The sequence below is a fragment of the Pezoporus wallicus genome, unplaced genomic scaffold, assembly GCF_028554395.1.
Source record: "Pezoporus wallicus isolate ANWC-B61680 ecotype Strahan unplaced genomic scaffold, APGP_CSIRO_Pwel_v1 contig_7731, whole genome shotgun sequence".
Classification (NCBI taxonomy): Eukaryota; Metazoa; Chordata; class Aves; order Psittaciformes; family Psittacidae; genus Pezoporus; species Pezoporus wallicus.
The window spans coordinates 545,514-565,534 of NW_026635361.1; the positions used below are offsets into that span (position 1 = coordinate 545,514).

General features: G+C 52.2%; 1 long non-coding RNA gene across 3 annotated transcripts in view; it reads left to right on the forward strand.

Annotated features, from left to right (window-relative positions):
- Nucleotides 1-19,505, forward strand: part of LOC130605470 (uncharacterized) — a 43,167-nt gene extending 23,662 nt beyond the window's left edge. For 2 of the 3 annotated variants that reach the window (XR_008973709.1, XR_008973711.1), the window contains exons 3-5: nt 4,199-4,473; nt 18,268-18,524; nt 19,343-19,505. This is a non-coding gene — a long non-coding RNA (uncharacterized LOC130605470). The remainder of the gene's footprint in view (nt 1-4,198; nt 4,474-18,267; nt 18,525-19,342) is intronic. The other variant, XR_008973710.1, reaches the window with a different exon arrangement.
- Nucleotides 19,506-20,021: the final 516 nt, after the last annotated feature.

Sequence of the window (20,021 nt, forward strand, 5' to 3'; positions counted from 1 at the left end):
GGTGAGAAACCCCCTGCTCTTGAACAGCGCCAGTGGTGTGTGGAGCTGCTCTGGGAATCCTCATCCACGTGTTGTGCAAGTGATGGGGTGAGCGAGTGGCTGTGGACAGCACTTGCTGAGTGTTTCAGCATGGTTTGTAGATATCTCAGTTCAGCCTCGAGGAGCAGTTTTCAAAACAGATGAGCAAGGAGGAAGGCAGTGCCAGGGCAGTGATTCCCAGCCCTTGGGCAGTGGATGACTCCTGTAGAGACAGACGCTTTTCAGTGCATTCACACCCGCTGTGCAGAGGCCAAGTCTACAGCAGGGAATTTTTTTAGAGGCCTGAAAGTTCTGAGCATCCAAGTCACCCTCTGGAGGGAGGGAGGGAGGGGAGAGCAGCAGAGGAAAGCTGAGGAAGACAGATCGCCTTGTTCACAGAAGTTCAGTGTACCCAGACCCACAGAGGTTGGTGAGTTTTGAAGCTTTCTCTCAGAACATACAAGTTTTGCTTTACAGGTACCATGGGACCACCACATTCCTTACCAAGTTCCGAGCAGGCAGAACCACCGTGAGGGCTGGGGAATTGGGTCTAACAGAAGTAATGGCTTGTAGGTTAAAATGAGAAGATGATGCTCTTCTCACGAGTGGAGGGCTTAGAGGAGAAGGTGTCTGGCTGTGCAAGGAGCTTCGTGAGCACAGGACGCAGCTGTGTCCTTGCACTACCTGCCCCAGAGAAGTGATGTTCAGGTTTATTTTCCCACCTGGGTGTCCAGAGCCAGTGTGAATGCTGGAGCTGAGCTCGGTGTTCTGCTTCTCTCCTCCACCTCCTGCTGTCTGGCAGAGAGGGGGGAGTACACCAAGCTTGCCCTAAGAGCTGTTGCTAAATCACATTGCTGTTAGCAGCTCTTGGACTGAGAGCCCCAGCCATTTGTGTTCATGTGTAAGAGGAGCAATTATCTGTGCTTCGACCTTGGAACCAGAGCATCCAGCTGAGGTCTTTGTTCAGAGCAAACTCATAGACCTTTGCAGGGAGCTGCTGAACTCTGCATCCATCCCATGTCTGGCAGATGGATCAAAGCCTGCTCTGACAGCAGATGCTCTGGGGGCTGGAGCAGCTCTGCTCTGGAGCCAGGCTGAGAGAGCTGGGCTGGGTCAGCCTGGACAAGAGAAGGCTCCTGAAGGGGAGACCTGAGAGCAGCTCCAGTGCCTAAAGGGGCTTCAGGAAACCTGGAGAGGGGCTTTGGACAAGGGCCTGTAGGGACAGGCCAAGGGGAATGGCTTGAACCTGCCAGAGGGGAGACTGAGATGAGCTCTTAGGCAGAAGCTCTTCCCTGTGAGGGTGCTGAGGCGCTGGCACAGGGTGCCCAGAGAAGCTGTGGCTGCCCCATCCCTGGCAGTGTGCAAGGCCAGGTTGGACACAGGGGCTTGAAGCAAGCTGCTCTAGTGGAAGGGGTCCCTGCACATGGCAGGGGTTGGAAGGTCCCTTCCACCCAAACCCGTCTGTGGTTCTGATCTCCCCTGCATGTTGAAGAAGTGAAACACAAGTTCATGTTGCTTTTCTCTTGGGTGTTCTGTCCTCATGTTCATAAAGGAAATAACTTCCGTTTTCTGTAATATTTTTCATATTTCCTAGGATCAGTAGTGACCTCCTGCCTTGGGAAATGTAGTGACCAGCTGTGAGGAGGGACCTTGGCTTCACCTTCTGCCTTCCAGGCTCGCATTACTGGCACATGCAGCGGTGCTACCTGGGGGTTACTAAGGGAAAGTTTTCCTACGTGCTTCTAGTCCTGCCTGAATTGTGGGCAAACAGGATTCACAAATCCCTATTTGCTCAATCAGGAAATGTCATTGGTCTGTTCAGTTCTAATCCCAAACTTAAAAATTAATTGAGGCAGATATTAAATGAAGCAGGTTTTCTTTGAGTAAATATTGCCTGGTTTGGAGCCTAATCTATTCACCTCATAATCTGCAGCAATTTTGGTATTTTTTTTTTATTGTTTGGGGAAAAAGAAAAAAAGAATTCTGTTCCATTAGGAGCTGTCAGTGGCTTAAGAGGATTTTACTCCCATTTTATGGTTTGGTTGAAAGAGAATTTATTCTTGCAGTAGGTTTAATGATTCCCAGTTAACAGGGACTTCCCAGCTGCACTTGGAGTGTAATAAAACCCCTTTGGCTTCTGTTAGACTTGCACAATCTCGCTGCCAATAATGATTAATCTTTCCCCCTAAGATCCCCTTATTACTTGGGCTTTACTTGGGAGCTGCTGTTCCCTCTGGAGCTTGGTGAGGGTTTTGTCCCAGAGCAGCTCTGGTGCAGCACAGGTCACCTGCCATGCCTCCCTTTGTCGTCTGGTTTTGGCCCTTAATCACTGCTCTGTGGTGCTGTGCTTCCCAAGCTCCTCTGCACAGGAATGCTGTTTGGGGATGACAAGGAAGGAATTGCAAGAGGAATTCCTGAACATGGCCATGCGTGTAAGGGAGGATTGTCTGCACAGACTACTTGGTGAGGAGGTGCCGGGGTGAGGGCAGGCCCCCGCTCCTCTCTGACCATAGGCAAGCCAGGGAGGGCACTATAGAAGGACAAATAGAGGCAGTGATCAATGCCACTGCCACCTCAGCAGCTCTTGGCAGGACAGGCCATATCCCAGCCATCCCAATACAGAATCTCCTGTTTGTCTTGACAGGGCATTTTTGGGTCAGTCTCCTCTTGATCAACAGGGAGGGATGGGGATGCCCCTCAGAGGTGCAGGAGGAGGCTGCAGGTACAGGCCTGGTCTGTGTGGATGTCTGTAAAAGCGATCCAGGGGATGGTTTTGGTGTATCGCCAAACATATGGGAGTGGAGCTTCATGCTGAGAAAATGTGTGGTTTAATTCATGGCCATCTTGGCAGTGTTTTAATGGTTCATAGTAATAAAACCCCTGAGAACAGGAAGGGAATTGATGCTTAACAGACCTGAGAGACCTTTGGCATTAACAGCACACACGTGCTTTCTGATCAGCTTGTCGCATCAGACATAAGAGTTGTGATAGATGAATTTGCTGTGCTGTCTCTCCACCTCTGCCTGTGGGATCCTTTGGGCAAGCTGATCCCGCCAGAGGTGCTTCATATGCCTGTGCTCTGGGAGGCAGCTGATTCTAGGTCTGATTCTAGAGAAGTGATCCACAGTACCAACAATTACAATTGAAGTGGAAAATGCATGAGACTTTTGGGCTAGCAACTGGAGTTCTTGTCCAAAGCCTTTGCAAACGAATGTGAGTGGTCAGGGCTGTTGTTTCACATCCATCAGAGCATCCTGAAGAAAAGACTCCTTTTGGACAGTGGTCATCAAGCAGTAAGAGCTGCAGAACTGGTGCTAACAGAGCCTCACCCTGAGCGTGGACAAAGGCAAGCCATGTTCAGCACTCTTTCAGAAATCAAGGTTGTGTTGGGCTGCTCCAAGCAGGTTTTATAATCAGCCTTAACATAACAAGCCCATGTGGGTGCAAGGGGGGAGTGTGAATGCTTTTTGGAAAGTAGAACTGCTTCACTTTGCAATTTTTAAAGGCTTATCATAGAATCAGAGCCTCAGCACTCACAAGCAGAAGCTCCAGTGGCTTTGCTGCCCACCTCGCAGTGAAATGATGGGTGTGGAGGTGAGGTGGCCCTGCTGGGAGAGGCACCCTGTCACTCACAGCTGCCCACTGCGGCACCAGAAGGAAGCTGAAGGATGTTGGCACCTATTTCAAGCTGTGCCTAACCACCTGCACAGGGGGATTCTGTAGGTTTTGGGATCACTGGGGTGTCCCTATGGCTCTGAAAGGACTTGAATCAGAAGATGCTTTGTCACTGTTACTGAGCTGTGTGGGGTCAAGCAAACGTATTTACAAACTTCTGGTCACATTGAGCAAGTTGTCTCAGGCAGGGCAGACCACCCAGAACTCGTGTGGGATCACAGCTTCAGTCGTTTCTGACTGCTTTAAATCCAACATTGCTCAAGTTTTCATTTGGAAGAGTCATTTCATTCAGAAGTTCAGCTGGATGACTGCTTTGAACTGCACAAAAGCTGCTGAATCCAAACCCAAGCACATTTGCTTTGCTTTTGGGCGCGTGGTTGGCTCTGAAAAACATCATTGGTTTGGGTTTTTTTTTGCCTGAGCAAGGAACCTGACAACCCAGTGTTAGCTGGGAATGGTTGGTTGGTTGGTTGGTTGGTTTATTCCCCCCATTTTTATCTTTCAGTCCATTCTGTGAGAGGTCCTGCAGATGCCTCTGACATTCCTGCTGGCTGAGATGGGCAGCTCTGCTTGGAGACCCCTCCCTCCTATTCCTGGTCAGGAAGGGGACACAACTGGGGGCCCTGGAAGACCGACTGAGTGGAGAGCAAAGGCAGGGCTGGCTCTGAGAGGACTTCTGGTGATGCAGTCGAGAGTGAATGTGGATGAACATCACTTACCCCTTGCAGATGGAGCAATGTGGTCTCCTTGCCTTTCTGCCTGCCCTTCAACACCAAATGGGTGAGTTTGCCCACTTGCTTTTTTATGTTTTTGCCATTGTACCTGTGTTCCTTTCTAACTACCGGGTCAGCATTGCTGCCTCATGTGTAGAGAGCCTGTTTTCACTGTCCCTGCTGCTCCAGCTGGCTGCCCATCCCCAGTGCCCCTCTGCCACTGTTTCTGGGCTCAGAGCACTTATCACCTTCCTTGAGTGAAGGCCGCATTTTCTCACCTCCTGCTCAGCCATTCAAGTAACATAAGGAACCCTTTCAACTGTGAGCAGGGCTGAGGGAGGCTGATAAAGGCTCTGCTTTCCTTTTAACCTTTCTATTTCTCCCACCAAAGCCTTTCAGGCCCTGCATTCAGCCCCCAGCCTGGCTCACTGCATCAGCACCCCAGGGCTGTCCTGGAGCCAGGGGAGGTTCAGCTGAGCTCAGTGGGCTGCACTGACACACTGGGTATGCACAGGCACTTCAAAGAGGCTCCCATGGACAGGAAGCAGGGCAGATTAGAGGTACACTGAGGCTTTTATTTTGTGCCAGGACTTCAAAATGTTCTTGCTGGTATTTCTGGGGCCCCATTTTTAACCACTCTTAAATACATGTCTATAATATGGCAGGAGGCTGGCCTCTGTGAGCCACACAGCACTTCTTCATGGGCTGAGAGTCACAAGACACTTCACATGCGTCGCAGAGCCCATGGGAGATTCAGAGCTGGCTCCTTCAGGTCTGCTTCCTTGGGCAGCAGGAGCCAGCTCACCCAGCAGCATCACCACCCTTCTGGAGCCTGAGGTTGGCCTCCCTGTGCAGCTGACCTGGCTACACTGCTTTGCCCCCCAGGGACATGCCACCTCCCTCGGGCTGTGCTCAGGGAGGCAGTGTGAGGTGGCCAAAGGTCCTGGCAGGCTGCAGCAGCCGCTGGTGCTGGGGTTTTGCTGCCTCCTCTTTTCTCTCCTGTGTGTGCACCCTTTGCAGACACGCATCAGCTCCACTCCCACAGGAGCACTGAGAGGGACATGCCCCAGCTGCTCTTCCTCCATGGTTTCTCCCTAGCAATGTAAACTGTTTACAGGGACTTTGTAAACAGCAGATTTGTTTAGGACATTGTCTGCATTCCCACCCCGGCCTTCCCTTATCCAGCAGCACAGGGGGAACACTGGCCTGCCAGCTGTGGGTCTGTGGCTGCATTGTCAGAGCGGGAGATGGTGACAACTGGGGGGATTGAGCTGTGCACACTCATTCCTGCATTCCCTGTGAGCATGGGGGTTTAGGGGATCACACCAAGGGCACACATGCACTGTGGCTGCGTGGCAATGCTGTTGTATCCAGCAGCAAGGAGAGGTATGGGATGGAGCTGCAGGATGTGCGTGCGAGCAGGAAGCTTGCTGAGCCAGTGCCCAGGGCACTGGGAGGTACATGAGAAGCCTTCAAAGACAGGAGCTTCATGTCAGAGAGTGCTGCCTAGTTGAAAGGTCTCTGAGCATGGTCACTGGCTCCCTGGGGAAGCTAAATCTCCAGGCAGGGGAAGGAGGCTGTTAAATCAACTTGGCCTCATCCCATGGGAGTAACATCTGTAGATGTCTGCTCTGCCTTCAGAGCTGGCACGCAGGGGTTCAGCCTGTTCATCAGGAGGAGCTTGGCTTCCCTCCAGCACCCTTTGGCCTTTGCAAAGGGAGAGGGCGATTTCTACCTGAGCTTCTGCATCTGCCACAGCAGCTTTGTCCAACTTGAGCTGGACTTAACTCCCAGATAACCATTAAACCACAGAGGCACACTCTGAAGCCATGGGCAGTCGCAGGTATGGATGAGGAGAGCTTGAAACAGAGGTTGATGTGCCAAAAAGAGGGCCTGGGGTGGGGAGAGCAGCAACAGGAACATTTAGAAGCAGTGAGGAGCTGCTGGGTGAGGGAGGGATGTTCCCCAGGCCCCCAGGAGGGGTAACTGTTGCCTGCTGCCCTGTGCTGGGCTGTCAGGGACTCACAGCAGATCATTTGGATGTTTGTTTGCCCCGTTCCCTGCCAACCACAAGTTTGAGTCTTGAATTCAAACATCCTGACTGGAAAGGACGAGACCTCTCACTGACACCTCGGGTTGTTGCCAGGCAGGACTTGCTTCCAGGAGACACAAACAGCTCAAAGACAAAGCCAAACATGGGGAGAAGCAATCTGACCCCATTTTCCATAGCGTTGGCTTCCCAAGTATGTGGCTGCTGGTTGCTGTTCAGAGATGGTCTCCTCCTCCTCTGTTGGTGTGGCTGGGTGAGGGGCTGGTTGCCCACTCTGGCTATGTCCACGTGGTCACCATTATTAGAAGGGAAAAGCCATTAAGTTCCTCCTGCTTCCCTCAGAGCCATGGATGTACAGCACAGACCCAGCCTGGAGGCTGGCTTTTGGATGTCTCTGTATGTTTTAAATACCACATAACCCCGCTGTTTTCCTCTGGGGGATGTGAATAGCTGAGGGTTGTCCAGCAGAATCCTGTTGATTTTCTGGTGAGCTTTAACTGTAAATGTTTGAACAAAAACCTCTCTGGTGTTAACCTGAGCAGCATCTGATCTCTCTGTACACAGTGAAATCTGGCTCAAGTCACAAGTGAGAACAAGGGTGGTAGTTTCAGGTGATTCCCCAGCAGAGGTGATCCACATCAGCACAGAAACCAGCGTGTTGCCCATCATGGATGGCAGCTCATCCATCAGGAAGGGCTGAAGGGGCAGCTGGAATTCTGGGCAGGATGGAGGTGCCTTGGCTGAGCTTAATGTGGCCCTGAACAGGAAAGCAGGAGAGCTTTAGGTTGTGGTGGACGACTGAGATGGAAGGTAGAGGGCACAAGGCTGTCAGGAGAGTTGCTAGTTCTTTTCTGGGTCTGGAGTTTGCCTGTAGCCTGGGACCAGGTTTGCTATAAACCCTAAAGTTCAAGGAGGTTTTCAGCTCTGCCTTAGGTAAAACCCCCTGTGCTCAGCTCGCTGACCTGCATTGCTCCCTCTTGGGATGTCAGTAGATGTTATAGAAAAGGCTCAGTTCACTCCTTTCTTCCTTTGGACTCTCACCTTTGTCATGGTGGAAAGGAGGCAGGAAGCTCTCTGGGAAACTGCCTTCCCTTCATCTGCTCGCTGCCTGGTTCATCCCTGGAACAATGCTGTGGCCTGGCATAGGGATGCCAAACTCCAGGGAGTAGAGCCATGTCCAAGGGAATGAGGAAGAGTACGAATTCCTGAGGAGAGGCTGAGCAGATGCATGGATGGATGGAGACAGCACCAATACCACAGCACAAGTGGGAAAAACAGTGTGGCCATGGGGACCATGAGACAGATGGGAATGAGAAGAGTGCTCACACAGACCCACAGGACCACACAGGACCAGCCTGGACTCTGGGATTCAGATACCCCCAAGCAGACCCAAACGTGATCCTTATAAAATATCTTCGTTATGGGAGCAGTCTGGGGTTCCTCAGAGCTGGCAGTGTCAGTGGGGCAGGACCAGGCACTGCCACAGAGACTCTGTGGTTCTGCTCACAAAAGCTATTTTGAGCACTGATGTTTCCAAATGAGGAGCTGAGAGCTGCCCCTGCAGCCCTCGAGTGCCTTGAAATCCCACCTTCCTTTAGGATAAACCTGTGCTTTGCTCAGTGAGGTCCCTGGAGTGCAAACATCTGGAAGGTCCCAGCCTTCACCCCAGATTCACCCTGCTCAAGACACCCAAGCAGGCAGGGCTGTTCTTTTGGACCCATCTTGCTTCCAAAGGGAGTGAGCACAGGTCTTTTGGCCTCCCTTTTGGAAGGGAGGGCAGCTGAGGTGGCCGTGGCCAGCTGGTTGCTCTGTACTGCTGCCTGAGCTGGCTGTATCCCAAACCCACTCAATTGCTCTTTGTGCTGTGGGAGTGGGAGAGGCCACGCCATAACATCCTGCACACACTGGCATGAAGGGGAAGGATGCACAGCCACACTGCTGGTGCTCATTATCCTTCTTTTCCACCTGGATATAGGGAGGAGGCAGGAGAAGGAGGGTGGCAAAGCCTCTGGAGCTCCAAGCACCTTCCACCAGAAGGCAGGGCTGTGAGTGCAGTGTGTGTCCAGAGCAGCTCCTGTGCACTGAGCCCTGGGGGTTCCACCTCCAGGCCCGGTGTGATGAGAGATTCCAAAGGCAGAATTGGAAGCAGGCTGGCAAGCACTGCCTAACGAACAGGGAGGTTGACTGTTAACCACCTGGGGAGGGTGGCCCCTTGGGGGTGGGAAGGGCTGATGATGTGGAGCCACTCAGAGCCCTGTGAGTACCTGTGGGAGCTCAGTGTGTGTGTGTGTGTGCAGGCTGGAACAAGTCCCATTTAGGTTTGACCTTTTGCTGGATATTAAAGCCTTGCTGTGGCTCAGTGAGATGAACGCTGCGGCAAACACAATTTCTCAAGATGAAATATCTCTCCAGTGGGTAATTCCAGCCTCATTTGAGGGTGGGTATATTTTTTTTTCCCTTTCCCACTGAATCATTTATTCCTGGTGTCAGGAATGACTTTCCCCACTGGCTTTCAGAGCTCCATTGATTCTTCAACTCCCACTCCTGCAAATCTGCTGGAGCAGCAGCCCTTTGCCTCTCCAGTTTTCCCAGGAGGGGCATGGGGAAGGGGAGGGTCTGAGGCCTGGGGGAGCTCTCCAGTGACCCCAGCCACAGCCTGGGGGAGATGCTGTCATGGTTTAAGCACCGTAGTCCAGAGGCAGTGTCTTAATTTGTAAGTTTTTTGCCTTAAAAGCCTTCTCAGCCCTCAGCTGTGTGGGGAAAGGGCACATGGAAACTGTGGTGAAAGCAAGGTCTGTGCTGAAGGATGGGGAGTGGGCACGAGCCTGAGTCTTGGGCCACCCTGAACACCACTGAGACATGGACACAGGTCAGCAAAAGCATGGCGGGTCCCTGCCTGGCTGAGCAGCCTCCAGAAAGCAAAGTGTGGTGCTGAGGGGGGCAAATGGGTGTAAAATGCAGAGCAGTGCTTGACCACTCAGCCTTTCAGCAGGGCTGAATGGACACCGTGTGTCCAGCAAAGCTGGTCACCAGGCGCTTGCTATTGAGCTCCATAGCTTTGATGTAAGGAGATTGAAGCAGTCTGACCATGCCCATTAATGCTTACACCATTCCATTGCCAAGTAGTTGTAAATGTTTCAGTTCCCAGCTTCTCCTGTTTGTTATCCTAAATGCACACAGGACATGGCTCTGCTCCCCCCCTCCAGCACTCACTCCAATTCCATTTAATTTCCACTTCTCCCTAGGAACCACTGTAACCATTCAAAGGACAGAAGAATGAAGGGAGGTGGATGTTCACAGGGATGGTGTGCTTTCTGTGTGATCAGGCCTTGTGCTATGGCATCAGTGTTGGATGGGCTCAGGCAGACGTAAGGGCAAATGCACAGGGGTGCTGCTGGGTGGCTGCTGGGGGCTGGAAAGTGCTGGAGGATGCTCAGCGCTGGCTGATCTTTAAGTCCCTCTTTATTGCAGTGCTGCAGAGGAACAAGATCAATATTTATTAGTCACAGAAAGCATAATTTTGCATGAAAAGCATCGATCAGAGTGTCAGCTGAGACAGGGTTATTACATCTGCTTTAAGATTTGGTCAGCGTCCCTCTATGAGTAAGGACATTGTTCCCCATGGTAAATAGAGCCAGGGCATGAAGGAAGAGCTCAGATTAAAGGGGAGCAAACCAGGGGCTGCAGTAGTGTGCAGTGTCACAGGATGGGAATAAGCAGTTTGGCTGTTGTTCTCCACCTCATCATTCTGTGTGGTGAGTTTGTCACTGAGGTCTTAGGTCCACTAAGTACCACCAAAGGACTTTAATGGTTTCAGAGTCAGGTTCTGGTGGTTTAGTCTTTTTTTCCTAGTGAAATAAGCTGTTTGCCACCTGAATCAGGGTGAAAGCTCCCCCAGGAGGTGGTCCTGTGCAGTTATTCACTTTATGGGGTGCTTGTACCATCCTTTAAGGCAACTCAGCATATGTGGTGAGCACGTCTGTCAGTCCCAGCTCTCCCCCAGTCATTCTCGTGCACTTTGACTGACTCCAGCTCAATCTGACCACTGGGTAGAGGTGTCAGAACACAGGCCTGAGGACCACATCCAGCCAGTCTGTGTGCCCAGGCGTGGGGAGCCTGGCACTCACCCAGCCAGCCAGTGGGACTGGGTGGGCAGGGGATGCGGGAAAGCGCTGTGAACATTGCCGAGCAGAGAGTGGGAGGCAGCTGGGAATGGCAATGGCATGGAGGAGGCAGAGCAACTCTGTGGCAGCCTTTGGTGGGATGGAGAGGCAGTTGAGAGGACGTGGTGAAAGGAGGAAGATGAGGAAGCTGGAAGTTGTTGCAGTTTTACAGCTGGACACAAATACCACGGGAAGAGGGTTCTGGAGCTCCACTGCCTGGAGACAGCTGCTGCTAAAACCAGTCCTTGCTACAGGTGCTGAGGAGGGGTTATAGCCCTCAGCACATGGCCGCACTGATTCCCTTATGCCTCTGCAAAAGCAGTTCACATCCTGCCATCTCCAGCACTGGGCTGCCAACAGCAGAGACACAGGAGTACAGAGATGGGCATGGAAACAGAAGACTCCGGGTCAGGCTTCCCAGCAGTGCCAGTGACTCCCTTAGGCCAAGCCATGGGTCAGCTGCACACACTGCAACTGCAGAGCTCACTTTTCACTTAGACACCAAACTGCTCAGCTCAACAAAACCCCTCGCTCCAGTCACTGAGGGCACGGTGTCCTTTCAGAGGAGTCCTGCTGTGAAAGTCATGGTCAGAGCAAGCACTTCTCCCATCTCCAGCCCTGTGCTGGGTGTAAGCCAGGACAGCGTGCCCTTGGCTTGGTAAAAAGGTCCTGACCAGTTCACAGGCTGGTCGTGAGCCTCAATCTAAGTGTTGATAGATTAAAGGGGTCCTCAAGTGAAGATGAGTGGCTCTGTCTGAGGTGTTGTTCCATGCAAGCAAGAAGGACTGCAGTGTGGATCCTGAAACAGAGTTTTTAAGACAGCTGTTTCTGCCTCCACAGCCCTCCTGTCAGCAAGAGAGGCTGCTGAAGGGGACGCAGGTACCTGCAGCCCATCTGCATTACAGCTGCTGCTGGAGAGATTTGTGGCTCTGGTATCCCCAGCGTAGGAGGATGAGGCATCTCCTGAGGCACAGGAGCTCAGGGGTGCAGCATCAGTGTGCTGATCCTCAGGGAGCATGGGGTGCCTGTATTTGGGGACACAGCCTGGGTAGGGTGTGAGGGTTGTGTTGATCCAGGAGTGTTGCTGTGCTGGTTGCAGCACACGGAGCAGACAGCTTTGCTGCATGGAGCTCACTAAGGCTACCATTAATTTTGTATTAGGACATAAAACCTGTTTGAGCTGAACAGACCAATAGTGCTTCCAGCCCAGCCTCCAGTCTCCACCAGAAGCCAAGACCAGATGCCTTAAAGGGAGGCATAAAAATCCCATAATGCCTACCATTGTGCAGTAAAACCCTATGGGGGGAGCTTCCCCTGACCCCAGCCAGCAGCTCATCCCCTGGAGCAGGATGATCAGAGCTGTTGTGCTGATTTTCATTTGAGCCTCTCTCACTGTGGGTGCTCTTCTTACCCACATGAACATCTGATCCTGGTGTGAAACTCCCTCATGCTCTTTGTTACATGGCTCTTTTGATGTCCTGGAAAGGAGCTGATGTTCTTGGATACCGTGGTCAGGATAGGTCCTGGATGACCTTTCACAGGCTGCACTTAGGAGAGCTGAAGGGGAGTATAGCCCCTTCCCCACCACCCCAGCTGGTCCCTGCCCCTTCCTGGGCTCTTCAGGTAGAAGTGGAAGCACTTTCTTGTCTGGCAGTGCCCTGTCAATCTCCTTTTCCTTGGACCTCCCAGCCAAGCTTCTTGCTGTTGAGTGAAGCCTGGGGAGCTGAGCAGGAAGCGTGTGACAGAGGCTGGAGCAGTTGGATGCCAGGACAGTGGCCCACTGCGATGTTTGGGAGAGCTTGACACAACATCACCTCTAATGAGGACTTTTGATGGGACTTTCACTAAGTGAAAACTTAGAAGACCCACTCCCAAGGAGGCATCTTTAGGGTGAGATTCCCAGACCACGGACTGCGTTTTCCACTGCCTGTATCCCCCAGTCCCCGCCAGCCTAAGCATGGAAGAAGCTGAAAAGAAGACTACCCATGAAGGAACAGCAAAGGTGTGTTTACCTGCTAGCAAAACAGGAGAGGGAATGAAGGCAGGGGAGCAGGTCTCAGCATGCAGAAGGGGGAGGAGGTGACACAGCCGTGATAATTTGGCTATTAAATCCAGCAAAGGCATTGGCACTGCACAGTGTGGCTCAGGGAAACGGGCGTTCTGTAGGAGCAATAACTCTCTGGTAGCAAGCACTAATGAGGATCTGCAGTCATTTTTCTGCTGATCCAGTGCTTAATCCTGTTGTTCAGACTCCAGGTCAAACTGTCCTCAGAGCACAGTGCAGGGGCCGCAGAGCTTTACAGAGCTGCAGGTGTGCCTGAAAGGAAATTCTGGCTCGGAAATCCATTTAGAAATGCCTATCAAATGTCCATTACTTCAAATGTCCAAACTTTAGTATCCTGTGCTGCCTCTCTGCCAGCCCTTCCACCTCCAGAGACCTCTGCACCAGAGGGAGCCATCCAGTCCTTGTGGTCAATCCAGTTAAGTCCAGGCTCTGTCCAGGCCTGGAGCTTGAGGCAGGTTTAACCTGGGGCTGAAAGCAAAGACAAAGAGAATTTTACCTCTCTACTGTCTTGGGGTTTTCAGCTCTTTTTCAGCTGGGTAGAGGACATGAAAGGGCAGAAAACCTCTTTTTCCATCTCATGTCTGGCCAGGCAGGAGATTGCATTATCATAGAATCACCGATCGGTTGGGGTTGGAAGGGACCTTAAGGATCATCTGCTTCTTCCAGGGATGGGGCAGCCACAGCTTCTCTGGGCACCCTGTGCCAGCGCCTCAGCACCCTCCCAGGGAAGAGCTTCTGCCTAAGAGCTCATCTCAGTCTCCCCTCTGGCAGGTTAAAGCCATTCCCCTTGGCCTGTCCCTACAGGCCCTTGTCCCAATCCCCTCTCCAGGTTTCCTGCAGCCCCTTCAGGCACTGGAGCTGCTCTCAGGTCTCCCCTTCAGGAGCCTTCTCTTGTCCAGGCTGCCCCAGCCCAGCTCTCTCAGCCTGGCTCCAGAGCAGAGCTGCTCCAGCCCTCGCAGCATCTCCATGGCCTCCTCTGGCCTCTCTCCAACAGCTCCACGTCCCTCTTGTGCTGCTGCCCCAGAGCTGGATCAGGGCTTCAGGGGGGGTCTCCCCAGAGCACAGCCGAGGGGCAGGATCCCCTCCCTGAGCTGCTGCTCACGCTCTGGGGGTGCAGCCCAGCACATGGCAGGGGTCAGAGCTCAAGCGCTCACTGAAGCCGGGTCATGGGGAGCTGCTCCTCACCCAACACCCCCAAGTCCTCTCCTCAGGGCTGCTCCATCTGGTCTGGGTTTGTAATGCTGCAGATGTTCCAGCTGTGCTGCTCAGGTGCAGATGGCTTTGCAGGGTGTTGCTTCTGTCTTGGTTTACTCTGGGTTTTGGGCTACCAGGCTGTGAGGAAGAAAGGGCTGACAGGTGTTTTGTGTTGACCCTTATTTCCTTGGCCTGAAAGCTGCGCAGTCCCCAGGACTGACCAGAGCCTGTCAGAGGTGTGCCTTTTCCTGAGTGCAGACACATTCTAGAGCTACTGATTCAGCATTCACATGATGCTTCTCCCCAGAAGCATCCTTCCTGCATAGCTCAGCATTCCTGAATTGGAGTGAATGATGCTAATGTGTGAGAACACCTACTGTATTTTTACTGTCACTTGCCTGATGGGATGTGCCTCCTTTCCTCCGTAGGAGGAAAGTAGTAATCCAAGCTCACTGTTCCTATATTGCTTCTGAATCGACTTCACTGCTTTGCTTGCACAATCACATAGGTCCTGATAGCAGGGCAGGAGTGCGACCCTCCACTGGGCAGGAAGGGGTTGTGCTGTGACAGAAAGAGATGCCAGGCTGTGTGACACAGGTGTTGTGAGATGCTGAGCATGATGTGTTCCTCAACACAGGGCTGGAGCCTTCTTGATGCAGGATGACCTGATCATAAAAGGTTTGGGTCTCCCTGGAACTCATTCCCTCCCTGGGGCTGTCTGAACTGGTCTGTAACTTTCCGGAGGAGTCTGGCAAAGGGAAATGCCTGGGATATATTTGTTTTCCTCTCTTTCCCTTTGATGCCTCTTCCCTAATTGTGGGAGGCTTGTGCAGCTTGGCATTGACCTTCTCTGCTTGGACTGGACCAGTGCTCCCTTGGTGAGTAGGCCTTAATAGGAGGGGAGGGCAGGACCTGTGATAACTCAGTCTGGCAGCCCCAGTCCCGTCAGCACTGATGTGATGGAATGGTCTTTGGAGACCCAAAGAGCTTCAGTCAGCTTTTCTTTGTGAAAGGGGTCGTTGTAAAAGGAGTAAAGTAACAACACGGAGGCCTGAAACTCTGGAGGAGGGGACAGAAGCTGAGACAGAAGATGCTAAGGCAGGTTAAGGAAAAGGTTAACATGGTGCCATCCCTGTAATCCGGGCCGATGTTTGTGAATCTGGATCTGATCCTCCTCTTCCTGCCAATGGAACTCCTGCTGGTGCCCAAGTAGTGCCTTGGTGAAATGCGTGTGCTGTGAGCAGGGAGGCCCCAGGTACCCCTGGCCCTGCTGAGGAGCCCCTTAGGAGGAGAGGGACGTCTGTGCAAGGTTGTTTGGGCTCACTTCAGAGCCGGTCCCTGCAGCTGCTGGGGACCACTGATCCCAGGGATCGTGGTTGTTCCTTTGGGAGGTGTGACTTGGGCAGGGGCCTGCTGGGAGCAGCGTGGCTTCACTGGGACAAAGGAATTAAAGAAGGGAAATGGATTTTCCTTCTGCCAAAGATCATACACGTCTGTCTCACCCCGACATCCCACCATGTCCCTGAGCCCCAGGCAGACATCTGAGAGCTGGTTCTGCCTCATTTCCTGCAGCTTGAGACACTGCCCCATGGCATTCAGTTGGGCTTTGGGTTCCCTGAGTTCAGACCTTGGACTGTGGCCAAAGCACAGCATGGAGCATGTTCTGTGGTGGCACAGGCTGAATGCAGAAACCTCCTGCTTTGTTCTCTTAGTGATGGTGGTGGTGATGTCAAGGTGCCATCCTGCTCCCTGCATAAGGTTTTCATCACCCTCGTATTAAGCTAAACCAGCTTCTTAACACAGAGCACATCCCAGGCCCCAGATCTGTCAAACAGATCAGCTGTTCTTGCTGCAACATGTGGTCGATTAACAAGATGATGAAATGTTGCAAAGTGATCATTCCCTCATGTCACATCAGCCTGAAATGACACCAGGGTAGGAAGCACCTATAGTTTGTGAGGGGGGTCCCAAGTCTGTGAGAGGGTTACCTCTCTTTCTGTTATTTCTATATCCCCTACAGTGATGAGACAACTTGGTGTCTGACCATGCAGCTCTGTGTTAGGACACCTTGTCACCATCATGCATCCGGAGGTCAGTGATCTGCCACTGCTTGGCACACATCCACACCAGGTGTGTTAGAGGGATCTCTGTTACCCATGTGTTTCCACAGGCTGGAACAGCTCTGGTGTGGGGCTGGCAGAGTGGGAGCCAGGGCTGCAGCTGCCTGGGCAAGGGAACAGCTTCACTCATCGCACCGGAGCTGTCCCCAGTCAAGTGTCTTTTACACCGATTCTTCCCAGTCTTGTGGCATCCCCAAATGAGGCACAGGGGATTACAAAGCAGTCAGCTTTCATTTAAAGCCTGACCTTGGCATCAGGCTGTTAGCATGGCAAGGAAGAGAGATGAGTTAGCTGGCAGCCTGCCTGCGTGTAGCAAGGGCTCTTTAAATCCTCAAAGGATGCATTAGCTTGATGTCAGAGGCTTTGTTTGTGGCATTCCCCGGAAGAACCATCCTCCCTCTGCCTGTGTGTGTGCATGTATCTCTTCCCTGCCTGCATCTCTGATGCTCCCATATCCCGTGTCCGAAGAGCCCAGCTTGACAGCATGGCTAACTCCAGTGAGACAGATGGAGATGGATCCAGGCCTCTGTGGGGACAGCTGCATCCCTGACAGTCCCCTCTGGTCCTGCACCTGTTAGGAACTATACTTAGCATGGGAAAAGTTTCCAGAAAAGGGGAAAAGTGGGAGGCAGAAAGGTTGGGAATTTGGCCTCATTCTCCCCAAGCAGGTCCTGAAGCTCCAGAAATGCCTCTCAGTAACAGCATCCAGAAATGACAATCAGCTGGCACGGTTCGGAGACAGCCTGAGCAAGTGACAGCTTCATAACTGCTGGGTGGAATGCCAGGAAGCCTGGTGTGTTTGTCCTGACAGGCCCCAGTGGTCCAGATCACTCTGCAGCTGCCACATGGGAGCTCTGGTAGACACTGAGCGAGGCACGTGCTGGGGGGTCACAGGTTGGGCCTTCGCTGTTGTGCGATGTGAGGCAGTGCAGACTCCGGTGTCCATCACCTATCACCCAGGGCTGTGGCACTACCCCTGGTGCTCCGTGATTCAAACCTACAGCCCTCAGCAGGCTGCCTGCCCGTGCTCCAACCTGTCTGCCACGCTTACAGCCCTCCATCCGCCTGTCCATCATCCCTGTGTGTAACCACCTACCCGCAGAGCTCATGGGGAGGAAATCCTGCTCTCTTTGGTGCTATGCAGGGTTCTCTGCGAGGAGACAAGGCTTTTCAGCTCTTCTTTTTATGAAAGAAGCAGCTGAAGTGAGGTGCCGTGGTCTGATGGTGAGGAAATGTGCCTTGCCCCTCGCTAAGCCCTTCTTGCAGCCAGGGCTCCCTGGGAGCCTTGCAGAGAGGCCGGCTGTGCTGTGGTGTCTCTCCTGAGCACAGCAGCAGATCCAGGTGGGTTTAGGTTTCCTTTTTCCTTTGGTGAGGGACGAGTTGCATTTCCACCACACGATACTCCCGTTGGCACAGGAGGCTCCCGAGGGGGGTACCTGATGGATGCCCCTCTCTGCTCTGTCACTTGCAATGTGCAGCAGCGGCTGCAGCCTCTTGACACCACCCCTCATCTTCCTCCCCGAGGAGGAGCTCCAGCTCCTTCTCCAGAGGGAGTCCCCTGCCCCAAGCTCCAGCTGGTGAGGACTGAAACTCTATCAGTGCTTCGGAAGTGCAGAAGCTTCAGAGGAATGGGAATGCAGCAGCTCCCAGATGCCTCCTGTGCAGGGCCCAGCTCCGAGCACCGCTGTCATCTGGCATTCCCTCCCTGGAAGGCCACTGCTCCGCTCTCAGCTGCTGTCCCACTGCGCACACCCTCTCTGAAACCTGCCCACTGCTCCTGCAGTGGTTGTGGCTACCTGGGCTGTTGCTTAGTGGGGGGGATTTGCTGGATTTAGATGGAAAATGCAACAGGAACTTTAAAGTGCTTTGGGGCCAAGTTGAGTTCAGTTTTACAGTCCCTGCCCTGCTGCCCTCTTAGAGAGAAGCAGGAAGACTGTTGTGTTGCCCTTCAGAGCCATTGAGCACTGTGGGTTTTACTAAACACCTTCCCTGAATGATGTTGTAGTCAGTGTTTTCCTAGCCTCAGGGGGGAGGTCTGGGTGTGAAATCAAGGATGGAAGAGGAAATACAGTGTATGGTGAGGACATCAGCAGCGTCTCCAGCTGGTAGGATACATCCGTGATAACTGGGTGATCTTTAAGGTCCCTTATAACCCAAAGCATTCTATGATTCTGTGGTTCTTAGCTGCCTAACCTACATTTTTGTGGCACTGAAGCAGTTTGCATTTACTGTGCAGCAGATGTGAATAAGGGCATCTTATCCTTTCCAGGCGCTTGAGCCCTGCTGGTTCCTGTGCCTGCTCTGAGGCCACAAGATTGCTTTCTGTGCCATCAGCAGTGGGAAAATGCTTGTCTCCTTTCAGTGGCCACTTGGCAACTTTTTCCTCTCAAGACTGAGAAAATCCTTCTCACATTTCCCAACTCTCTATGTGGTGCGTAGAGAGAATCCTACCTATTGCTGCTTGTGAGTGGGAGAAACAGGAGCTCGTTCCTAATCTCGGTCATGGAGATTGTTTGAATGAAACTGGTAAGTGTGGGATAACTGGATGACCTGTATGTTACATGCCAGGTCCTTAACTTCTCTTCATGTATGCTATGGAAGCTTTCCTAGAACCAGAGGCACTAGCCAGCAAGAAATTGCTTCTCTCTGTGCTCCTTATTGGACTGCATCAAAGTAGAATTAATAAAGAGTTAAAAACCGGGCTTACTAAGGCAGACCAAGTCGTAAACAGCTTTGAGTGTGCCGAGGTCAGGTTTCAGTTGGCCTTCCTGAAAACAGGGGGGTTCTGGCATTGGCCCGTGATTCATTGTGCTGGAACATTCCAGTACAGGGGTTGTTAATGCAGAGAGGGGCTCCTTGTGTGTCGGGTTCCTGCCTCCACGTTCGCTGCGGCAGATCTGTACTGATAGCATTTCTATCAGCATAAGTTATCTGTTTCCAGTTAACCCAGATGAAAGCCAGAGCGTGGTTATTGCATTCTAAGGTTGCTGGAACTTGTTAATAATTCAGAATAATAAAGTCAGTCAAATGAATTCACTTCTAAAATGGAGCTTATTTGCATTGGCTTGTCTTTTTTGGGAGCAGAGCTCTCTGCGGGCATATGTTTGTGTAAGCTTTTTGTATGTGCTCCTGAGTGTTTGTGTGCATACGTAATTTTCTTCACCGTCTTAAAACCAAAAGAGGCTGAGCTGGATTTAAATGTTGTACAAGAAAATATAGGTTCTCCCTGCCTGTGAATATATTCAGTGAAGGTCCACCCCGAAGCGAAGCCGAATAGCTATGGTATAAATCCATGGGGAAAAATGGGGTTTGTAATGGAAATGCTCTCTCATTTTAAATTATAGGCATATGTGAAGTTGAAATTCACGCTGCAGCATCCAGACGGTGCCTCAAGCTGGCTGCACATTCCCAGAAAGGAAGAAACCACACACACCCCCCCAGCCTACCTGCAGAATGACCTTTCTTCTGATGCTGACTTGCAGCTCAGGAGCTTTTGTGCTGTGAGAGGCAGGGCAAGATACATGGGGTGACAGATTGCTGCTGACGGGGAAAGGCTCATTCAGCTGCATTTCTCTGCAGCCCCAGTAATAGATCCAGGGGCTTGTTAGAGGAACAAGAGCAGCAGCCAATAACCAGTTGGTCTAAGCCCTGGAGATAGACCGTATGTCCCACACTCTGTTTCCTAATCTGCGAGCGTGGGGTAAATTCAGCTGCGGTGTCGCCTCTCCCCTGCGTGTTACACAGCAAAGAAAGACACCAGGGTATTTGTCTGTCTGTGGCAATGCCTATGTCTATAGAAACTAACGTTTGTAGCTGTGCACTCGTGTGTGTGCATATTGATGTGGCTGTGTATTTATCGTGGGGGAGGCTGGTTGTCGAGCAGTCCAGAAAACGGGAACCCTGTTGTGCAAATTGTGCTTTCTTGGAGGGAAGTTGAGCCAGGAGAGCAGGGGGATGGATTGGCCCTGCACCACGAGGAATAGCCTTTCTGTTTTTCTAAGTCAGAACAATTTGAGGGAAAGG